Here is a 10108-nt window from a genome sequence, read left to right on the forward strand (position 1 = left end):
TGTATGTATTTTAAAGGGAAATCTGGTAAAGAACGGAATGGTCAAAGCTTCTCAGGTGAGCGATGTGGCCCATGGGCCTCTTGTTATATATTTGCAACAAATTGCAGTCATGTCTCACTTGAATTTTATAGTTTAAAGAATAATTAATTTTTGATTTTTTTTATTAGACTGTAGCATTTCCATTAGTTCATAAAATATGCAATAAACAATTTAAAGCTGCAGATGGCTATTTGTTTAGCTCTAACACAGCCAGTTTAGAATTATATGATGTATTATTGGTTTTAATTAATTTCTACACTGTAAGTCTCTTAGAGATGTATGTACAATATTTTAAACATGATAAGAAATGGAAATTAGATCATTGAAATCTGTGTCAATCTGTTAATCAAGGTTTCTTGATTTTCTTGCACCCTAACCAATTAATGATTATTGAACAATATTTGACGCATATCATGCTGTGGCGGGGCACTTTATTAGACAGTAGTGAAAACCTCTTACTAGGTCCATAAAATATTTCTGAATTGGCACCTACTCTGAAAAACCCAGCGGGGGTATTTGTCCCTATTGGACAGTTCTAGTCTCTGTTTTTCTTCGTCTTAATTCTGATCGGGATCGGTTTTCATCTATCATTCTACTATCGTTTTAAATCCTGCAAAAGACGACATGATTTTGACAGCTGAAAAGATGGTAATACATGCGTATATATTTTAAACAAAGGTCATTGTTTGAAAAAGATTGGTGATGATGTGAAGTAAGAGGTAATTGAACCTTTACTATGACTTTTATTCGAGTATTGTAGATAAAATTACACCGACTGACCAGGTCAATAAAAAATCTGCAAAATTGAAAAAATAAAAAGTATAAAATAAAAGCCGCCCGCCTGCCTCGATTTTTGAAAAAAAATTGGATGAGGATCTAGCAATTTATTTATTATGGCCTTTCCAAGTAATTATAAGCCCTACCTGGACTAAACTTGCATAGATGATGCATCTAGGGATGGACACCACCAAACGATGCTGGATCTGACCTACATTTTGTGATGAGTGACCAAATTCAAGTTTTTTGAGCAGGTCTATTCCCAAGAAACTTTATGCCTGGATAAAACTTGCATGGATGAAGCATCTAGGGATGGCCACTACCAGACTTGCTTTCGATGACCCCCGTGGGTTGGACGGGGCCATAATTTGAAATCCAAGTTTTACATTGAAATATCCATGTATGTAGGAAAAAACTTTTAAAATCTTCTAAAGAACCACTGGGTCAGGAAAGCTGAAACATATGTGAAAGCATCATTGGGTGTTGTAGATTTAAAATTTTTCAAATTAAGACTGTCATTGACTCTTGGGGTAGGATGGGGTCACTTATTTCAAGGGGGAAATCTTGTAATTTAAAGAACAGCATGGTCAAAGCTACTCAGGTGAGGGATGTGGCCCATGAGCCTCTTGTTTAATAAAAATTTTCTTTCCCCTTGGGATTTTAGCAACAGCAAATCAAAAGCATTTCGCCATAAATGTGTAGCATGCTGGAGTAGCTATCTGATTAGATACAGAGAATTAATTTTATGTATTATTCCTGTAACACTGAGGATTAACGATCAACATACGAGGGTTGATCCAAAGGTAATGTCACAACCTTGAAAAATTGCTATTAATCGAAGTTAAGCAACAAAATTATACATGATGGAAGCTTTATTTATTTGAAATCAGACCTTGAAAAATTCAAAGGAATATGATGTATACTTTGCAAAATATCGGATTTTAAACGATGTGCATTTATGGTAGTCGCCGCACCTAAATATAACGTAATATGACGTATACGCACCGTCATACTTTTAAGTGTTTCCCCTTTCACCGTGTAAAGGGGCACATGCGGGGTTTCGGTTAAGTAACATATGGGGTTTCAACTCCGAAGCGGTGATTTTCTGCATTTGGAAAATATATTTGTAAAATTTCTCTGCTTATGAATTATTTGGAGCCAAATGACATGCGCACGGGTTGTAAGAATGTATCACCTACCAATTTAGTGCAATAGGCTTTTTGAAAGCCTTACGGTTGGTTTATGCTAACACTTCTGGACAGTTCAGTCGACTGGAAAAAGTTGTGGTGTTGCTGATATTCTTTGCTCTTTTATTTTCAAAAACGGACGTTTAAAGCTCATTTTAAGGATGAAAGATAAAGATTGATACAAAAACAAACCATGCATACTTTCTTCAACTTAAACAATCTCGATTTCTGTAAGAAATATAAACTTTTGTGACGAAATTCTGCTGTGCCTAACGGGGTTTCAAGGTTTGTTAACATAGGGGGTTTCAACTCAAAGGCTTTTTCTATGTTTAAATCTTTGTTTTCTTTCAAGAATATGGCCGGATTTCGTCCATTCACCACGAAGAAAAAGTGAATGGTCATTTGTTGGGCAAAATGTTTACTCGTCAACTAGATGAACAGATATGAATGCTCACTCAATAGGCAAGTTGCGTCTCCTAAACAAAAATAATTTCCCTGTCGTAAATTAAATGTGGGAAGGAATTTGCACGTAGCATGGGGGGCACTTCTTCAAAGCATATCTTTTTCTATTGAAAATCTTCATTGAAATACCCACATTTTGTTGCAGTATCTTCAAATAAGGGTAATGTGGTAGTCCATGAATAAAATTTGGCACTGAAAAAAATTGCCCCCCCCCCCTCCTCACGCCTCCTTCAAATAAAAAACTTTTCGAGTTTGAACACTTGTTTTTCTTTTTGTTTGTTGCAGAGATTTTCGGTAAGTATATTTTTCTCAACCTCCTTTTTTTAAACAAGAATACGTTGTCCCTGTTAATATTCCTCTCGAGCGTCTTTAACAGATTTAACATTACAATCTCCTACCCAGATTTTCTAAAGGGAAACCCAGTTCCATGTTTATGAGACGTAATGTGCCTCTTATGTGAAACAAATTTATTTGATTGAACGCCATTTAATTCATACGCGTATACAATGGCGTTGTACAGGAACTGTAAAAAAAATATTGACATTAAATATATAAATATGGAGAGCAACGGTTAAAATAAGTTCCTTAAGGCCCTTTCACAATTGGCGCACGAGCAGAAGCGACAAAATATTCGTGCGACTGAATGATTTTGTCTAGGATCGTAAACTGTTGCCAAAATAATTGCATATGAAAAAATGTTCGTACAAAATGCACACGATTTAAAGCGACTGTTGTGCATTAAATCTTGCGATATATCTTGCGTCTATATGCGACTGTTGTAGAATGAAAGCGAGTGTTGTAAGATAATGCGATAGGATTGCACGACTGATCAAGTAATCGGACGATTGAACGTGAGACAATACGATTGGACGTGCGGTGCTCGTGCGCTCATGCATTCCATAGTACGAATGTTCGTGCGAGTCAGAGGGCCGGGTATATATACCAACCGTTTCCGACGCTCTTCAGTTGACATAGTAAAAGATACTTATAATTGTACATGGCATAAATACATGTTGCAAAGATTGGCAATTGAATGTAATAAATCAAGCAATGATAGTAAAACGTTGCAAGATTACATGAGACATGTTGAGCAACAGTCTCATGGTCGCAAAACACACGCAAAGACAGCTGCGATTTATCTTACGATCTTTAAAAATCGTACATCACTCTTACGAGTACATAAAACGTTGTAAGACATTCGCACTAACTTTCGTGCGTTGAATTGCGATAATTTGGATCGCATTTGGTCGCGTCTGAATAGTGTGCATGTTGACTATTTTGAAGAGACTTGATGCGACCACTAAAACACATGCAATGAATGCGAGACATCGTGCAACGTATGCGAGAGCTCGTGCGAAGCTAAAATTTTCCGATCGCAAAGTGTTGTAAAGTGCTCGTGCGCCAATTGTGAAAGGGCCTTTAAGAATGGATTTTTAAAATTTGTTTTTGAAACTATTAATGTTTTTATTGTATAATATGCAAAGGTAGTTCGTTCCATATTAAAATTTAGGTGCGATGGTACTAAAATTCATGTCGCTGAACTTTTTTCTTACCATCAATGGGACTGTATAACAGCTTTTGGGAAAAACGCACTTTTTAATTTGAATTTGATTTTGACAAAAGTCTAGTGACTGGACCACTAAACAGTTACACATTAACGTCAGAATTTTGAAAGGTATCCTAAATTTGATATTACAATTCTATCATCATTCAAAATGCTAAAAAACACACCAAGCCTTCTCACTGCGGATTGGATACATAGTAGGAATTCTATGCATTTTCAATACTCTTGAAACACTTAAATGTGCATTGTTATGTCTCAATTTAATTAAAATCAATGGACCTGTTAATTTATCGTAAAAAATATAATATTTGTACGTCAACCCCCCTCCCCCCTCTCGCATTTAACATTCAACGATACATACGGCTCTTACATGTACATCTTTGAAGCACAACAGGTCTGAAAGGCGCTAAATTCAGTAGAAATGATAATAAAATTTCAGTTATAAAGATATAGAAAATAAGAGAATTCTAATAAAAGAATTGGATTCTTAATTTTGGATGTCGAACGTCTTATAACATGTGTCACTTGTAATCATCATAATAACACATTTTAACAGTTAAATAAAATTTTATAAAATGCAGATCATATTGCTTTAAATTTTTGGCATGACCTGGCACTATTATACGACCGACAATATCAAAAAAAAAAAAGAAAAGAAAAGAAATGCGTACCTCTTTGCACGCAGGTGAAAAACAAATCTTTTGCCTTCCATGTAGCCATTCACTTTTTCTTCTTGATGAATGAACCAGGAATCCATAATCAAAGATTCAAACATAGAAAAAGACGTTGGAGTTGAAATCCCAAAAAGGTAGGTCTTTCAATGAAAGATTTCAATAGAAATAAAAGTTATGCTTGGAAGAAGTGACACCCCCCTCCAAATCCCACATTTACTACAGGGAAATCTACTTTCTGTGTAGGAGACGCAACCTGCCTATTGAGTGAGCATTCATATCTGTTCATCTAGTTGACAAATAAACCTTTTGCCCAACAAATGACCATTCACTTTTTCTTCGTGGTGAATGGACGAAATCCATATTCTTGAAAGAAAACAAAGATTTAAACATAGAAAAAGCCTTTGAGTTGAAACCCCTATGTTAACAAACCTTGAAACCCCGTTAGGCACAGCAGAATTTCGTCACAAAAGTTCATTTTTCTTACAGAAATCGAGATTGTTTAAGGAGAAGAAAGTTTGCATGGTTTGTTTTTGTATCAATCTTTATCTATCATCCTTAAAATGAGCTTTAAACGTCCGTTTTTGAAAATAAAAGAGCAAAGAATATCAGCGACACCACAACTTTTTCCAGTCGACTGAACTGTCCAGAAGTGTTAGCATAAACCGTAAGGCTTTCAAAAAGCCTATTGCACTAAATTGGTAGGTAATACATTCTTACAACCCGTGCGCATGTCATTTGGCTCCAAATAATTCATTAGCAGAGAAATTTTACAAATATATTTTCCAAATGCAGAAAATCACCGCTTCGGAGTTGAAACCCCATATGTTACTTAACCGAAACCCCGCATGTGCCCCTTTACACGGTGTCTTTTTTCATTGAAAATATTTGTGATTCGCAAACATTCTCACCAATTCCACTTTCTTTAAGAATTTTTGGCACCATTATACACTCACTCTTTTCATAATTAAGCCCTCTGTCAATTTTTTTTATCAGTAGCATAAGACAAACTTAAATATTCACATGTCACTCTATACGTCTGTCTTTTTTGACAACATCAGACACCATTGAACGTTTCCGACCGATCTCCTATCTTTCGGTATTCATGTCCTCTGCTAATCATCCAGTGACCAATCAACCGCCCAAAATTGCTGAAACCATCGATTAAAATGCCTCTTATTAACATTCTTTATTCTGTAAGTCTGATTAATTAACGTAACTGTCGCTGTGTCTTTTTAGGTCACCTGAGTAAACTTAGGTGACCTATTGCTATCCGTTTTCGTCGTTCGTTAACATTTGAACATTTTCAGCTTCTACTCTGAAACCGCTGAACCAATTTCAACCAATTTTGGCATATAGCATCATGGGGTGAAGGGGAACAAAAATTGTGAATTTCATGGTCCCTTTCCCCTGGAAGGGGGGAGGGGGTGGAGCCAAAATTACTAAAATTAGTGCAATCTCTAAAAATCTTCTTCTTTACTCCTGGACATCAAGCAGTCAAATTGTTGGCATGATTGTTATCAGCATGAGTCCTCTTCCAAAATTGTAAATTTTAGGGCCCCAGGGTCAGGGGTTCTGCTGTTAGGATCATAGGATGGTGCTCAATTGATCATTTAGTGAAAATGCATTAATTCTTTGAAAATCTTCTTCTCTGCTCCTGTTTAATAAGCAAATAAACTATATAGTTATGATGTGCAAAAGCTCTTCTTCCAGGATTGTGAATTTCAAGGCCCCTGGGTTATGGATACCATGAGGGGGCTCGACTTATATACTGGAAATGAATTATTTGAAATCAGTTCCTTGGTATTAATCAAACATTTTTGATAAGCGCCCCTGCGAAATGATCAAGAATAATTCTTGAACTTTTAAGAAAAGTTCATGAATTATATTCTTGAATCAGCTCATGAATTGTTCATGAAGATCCCATGAAGTTAAAATTGAACACTCATGATTTCATGGATTTTATTCATAAAAACCAAGTTCAAGAATATTCAAGAATTATTTGTTGTTCTTGAACAAACTTGGATTTTTTAATTGCATGCAAAATGATCAAGAATAATTCTTGAACTTTCAAGAAAACTTCATGAATTATATTCTTGAACTTTCAAAAAAAGTTCATGAATGATATTAATAGGTTCAATGCATTTTCATGAACTATTCATGAATAATTTGTAAAAGTTATTTAGGAATGTTCATGAACCATTCATGGATGTTCTTGCTTTTTGTAAACAAAAATGTAATTAATTATGCAAAATGAAAAACTGTAAAAGAAAATATTTTAATAGCATCTTTAAAGATTTCACAGAATTTTTATTTTCAAATCATGGTAACAAAATCTTTGTTCAAGTAAACAACTCTGATAAGTGATATCGATAATAAATAAATTATGTAGTTCATTCCTAGTAAAATTATGAAAAATTTAATTCAAACGCGACTCTTTGCAGAATCCTTAACCTTACTTGGTCAAGAGGAGTGTGGGTTCCTTATATTCACGTATTTCAGAGTGTATGCCTAAAATGGAATGATTTTTAATCCACGTCTCACTGTCTGGCAGGAAAGTGTGTTCAGCAATTAGGGCATCAGCTAAAAGGGCTTTCAAGGATTTTGAGAAGAGGTGGTCAAATAAAAAAAAATCTTATTGGCTTTCCCTGTGGAATTTTCAGAATTTCATCACTTGGATACTTTGATCGATTACGATTCTTATTTTCATTCCTTTCTTTTGTTTTTCTTCAAGATTCTGTTTTGTTTTTTTTTTTTTTTTTTTTTGGCAGCCAGTTTTTTTAATCTTCTGATCTCAACTCATCAACATTATCTGTGAACTGCTTCTCTTTTCCCTACAAGAACAAAGATTTTCTGGCTCATAAATGTGAAAACTTAAGACTTAATTTTTTTTTTGCATATTTGTTTCATTTAATTCTGCATGATAGGCACTGCCATATTTTAAAGCATAACGAGCGGTAGTTTACCAAGTTTCCCTTGCCCGCCATGTTCAAGATGTTATAGGTGAACAGGATGAATTTTTCAATACCGTAAATCTGGAAATTTCTGCCGTAGATAAATTTTTAGCAAATTTGCGAGTGGATTGCATTATTCTTAAAAATAAATCACCAATAAGAAAATGTTAACAAAGCGGTGGTCATTCGCAAAATTTTGAAACGTAAAAATTAATCCACAGCATTTTGACCCGAATTCGCAAAATAAAATCGACGCAAAAATTTCCAGATTTACGGTATTTAATTATTAAATGTTACGTAATTTGGTTGGATCCTTACACATAACAAAGTTTGACAAAATTATCATTAAAAAAGACATAACTGAACTCTTACAAATAGACAGTTACATCTTGACAAATATCTCAGATTCAGCGATTGCCTCAATTTTTTTGTAACTCACCATTAATATCTGCAGTTATGAAGTAAATTGATCCTCTGGATATTCCTTTTTCGTATTCTGTTATTTTCTTCAAAGGTTGACAAAGAACTAGATAAACGCTAAAGGTTGACAAAGAACTAGATATACGCTAATAATCCTCCAATTCTACAGATTCACTTTCCAACGTCTCGCGCGTTTCAAAGTTTGCGCCTTTTAAAAAGTGTCATGCAGAACTAATTAAGAAATAGTTTCGAATTGCCAAGATTGTTGATAAACAAAAAATAACAAACACTATCTGAATGATTTTTCACTGAAATTAATTTTTTTTAGTTAATATAAGTTATATCATTTATTGAATTGGATTTTTTACATTATACCTGTAGAGCCACAGTTTCGTATTTTCAAGTATGGCCGCCTCCATATCAAGAGGACAACAAATAAATCTTGGGAACCACTCGCCCTCAAACAGAATACGCTGAGCTTTGAAAGTGTATAGGAGAATAGACTACAAAATACGAATGTGGATCATGTCATAGATACTTCACAACCATGCAGCCTGTGCTGTATCATTTACACACGATGTACAGAAAAAAGTGCGACTTGATAATAGCATCAAAATATAAAGCGTTAGATCCAAGAATAGTACGGACAAGAGATATGATTTTTTAGCTGTCAATAAATATATGATACGTTTTTAAGAAGATTATGAAATTTTTCCTAGACTAAGTCTGTTTCATTTTCTTACAACTTGTTAAAAGTTTGACAAATAGAGAAAATTCGGTCGAACAAAGTTGTGTCGTGAAAAATGAGATAATTTAAAGCACAATATTAATATAACTGGCCATTTTAAATGATGAAGAAACATAAGTAATTCAATATGAGAAAAATATGCTGTCAATATTGATGCAGTGTTCTTTAAATTACGATCATAATTTAATTACAATCTCCCTTCTAGACAGTACATAACAGAGTTTTATTATCCTGAAAAATCGGAGTGATTTTAACCTCTTATGTTCTCCTTCTTGTCTCTGATCCAATACTTTCAAAATCAAAACAAAAGCATGTTATCAATTAAATCAGGGGTTTGTTCAACAATTGCATCTGCATGCAAAAGTTGTATTATGGGAGTAATGAGTGTTTTCTGGCGATCGTTTGTGACAATTATTTTTACATTTTTTGTCTTCATGAAAATTCATGAACATTCATTACCTTGAACTATTGAGTTTTTTTCTTTAAACTGAAAATTAACAATATTCATATTTGTTCATCATTTGTTCATGAACTATGAATTATGAATGTTTTCATGAATTTTATTCATGAACAACTTTTCTGAACCTGTTAAGAATCCTTTAAGAACCATTCATGAACAATTATGAACAACTCATAAAGGTTCTTAAAATCATGAATATCATTTCGCAGGGGCTGAAGTGTGCCTTTTCAAAAAGAAATACGCACGCTAACTCTCGATTCCCGCCTACATTTTGGAACCATTTAGTTAAATATAAATAGCAATGTGGTCATAAAATGTTTTAAGATGTTTTAAAAGTATTTTCCGTTTTCCGTTGATTTCTATAGTGAAAAAGAAGTTTTACCAAAATTATAGAGTTATCTCTCTTTGTTTTTTCCCAAAGAAGTAATGTTTTATGAAAATCCATATAATTATCATTAAAAAATATTAAAAAATTCATCGAATATGTTAACTTTTAAAAATTGACTTGGAGGTAGGCGGGAGAATAATACTATCGTTCATAGTTGTTATGCAATGTGTGAACCTAGGGTCAGGGGTTCATATGTGGTGAGGGCACTTCTGATTATTGCTGAATATTACTGATTAGTTGATAAATATGCATTTTTAGGTCACCTGAGTAAAATCAGGTGACCTATTGCTATCCGTTTTCGTCCGTCGTCGTCCGTCGTCCGTCGTGTGTTAACATTTGAACATTTTCAGCTTCTTCTCTAAAACCACTGAACCAATTTCAACCCAAATTTGGCATAGAGCATCTATGGGAAGGGGAACAAAAATAGTGATTTTCATG

The sequence above is a fragment of the Saccostrea cucullata genome, unplaced genomic scaffold (assembly GCF_032062105.1).
Source record: "Saccostrea cucullata isolate Sc308-1 unplaced genomic scaffold, CSIRO_AGI_Scuc_v1 ctg1617, whole genome shotgun sequence".
NCBI lineage: Eukaryota > Metazoa > Mollusca > Bivalvia > Ostreida > Ostreidae > Saccostrea > Saccostrea cuccullata.